Source organism: Salvelinus alpinus, chromosome 4 (genome assembly GCF_045679555.1).
Source record: "Salvelinus alpinus chromosome 4, SLU_Salpinus.1, whole genome shotgun sequence".
NCBI lineage: Eukaryota > Metazoa > Chordata > Actinopteri > Salmoniformes > Salmonidae > Salvelinus > Salvelinus alpinus.
In genome coordinates this window covers 2419292-2420788 of record NC_092089.1, presented here as the reverse complement: position 1 = coordinate 2420788, position 1497 = coordinate 2419292, and positions in this window count along the sequence as shown.

Genomic DNA, 1497 nt, shown 5'->3' with positions numbered 1-1497 from the left:
TAAGAGTCCCAACTGTGGGCATTGACATGATGCCGCTACTTATCAACTGAATCCAGTATAATTTTGTAATATGTAGTCCCCTATACAGTGATGCCTGCCAATGGTTCGTGAGAATATGTGCACAAAACAGAAAGGCCAATGTCTGACTGTGCTTCAAATGTGCTTTATGTAGTGACAATATCAGTGAGGTGTATTCATGGATGCCAAGGGAAGCCAGGCTTCCCTAAAAAATGTAAAGAAAAAAACACAATAATTTATCTTTCTATCACACCGGAGAAAGCATCCGAGCCAGTGAAACAGCGCACCTCTGTCTCTGTATGTGTAGGCCATCTAACTAATGTTGTCTAATCAAAAATAGTATGACATCATTGTCGCCTGTATGGCCTCCCTTGATAAAAAAAAAAAGTGTACAATAATAGCCCATGTTGAGCTAACTGAGCAAGCTCAACTGTGAATGGTGTCAAGGGAAGCCAGTTTGGATTTGGCTTCACTCTAATCACATCACATGGAGAGCAATACCTAATTGGTCTTGTCTACACTTGACACTTACATGTGACTTTTGCTATCAGACTACGAAGCTCGCATTGTGCGGATTTCCCCTCAGTCTTGATGAAATCAGGCTACTGAAAGCGCATACAGTGGGGAACTTCAGCACTCAGCACTCCTCCCACAAGTCTCAAGAAAACTTGTGTTTTGGGACAGAGGCACCTTTTCATTATAACATTGGAGGAAATACATTCCTAGTGTACGGGGAACGTGTTTGCTGGCCTCAAATGCTAGCCAGCTAGTTAATATTAAGAAAAACTATTTTTGGGGGGCTAGAGTTATGCTAACTCGTTTGCAATCCCTTTAGCGTTGCTTGCTATCTTGCTGGCTAGCTACAGAGGTTAGCTGGCTACTTAGAGTCTAAAGACCTGTCATACAGAGAAGGTAGGCCCACACACACACACACACACACACACACACACACACACACACACACACACACACACACACACACACACACACACACACACACACACACACACACACACACACACCCTGACAGCTGCAACATAGCCTCAATACACACACACACACGCTGTTATGACTTGCCTTCGTCATCTCCTCTTGTTTCCCTGCAGTGATTGTCCCTGTGCAAACAGTGTGGACTCACTCAGATAACAGTTGCCCCAGGAAGCAGTTATTTTTATGGATCCCCCAAACTGGATGTGACATGTGGTTTCAGAGAGTTAAACCACTGGTGATCATGTGGCTTCAGAGAGTTAAACCACTGGTGATCATGTGGCTTCAGAGAGTTAAACCACTGGTGATCATGTGGCTTCAGAGAGTTAAACCACTGCTGATCATGTGGCTTCAGAGAGTTAAACCACTGCTGATCATGTGGCTTCAGAGAGTTAAACCACTGCTGATCATGTGGCCTCAGAGAGTTAAACCACTGGTGATCTCTATCAATGTAGCTGTTTAGTAACCATTAACCTATGCCATCACGGGACA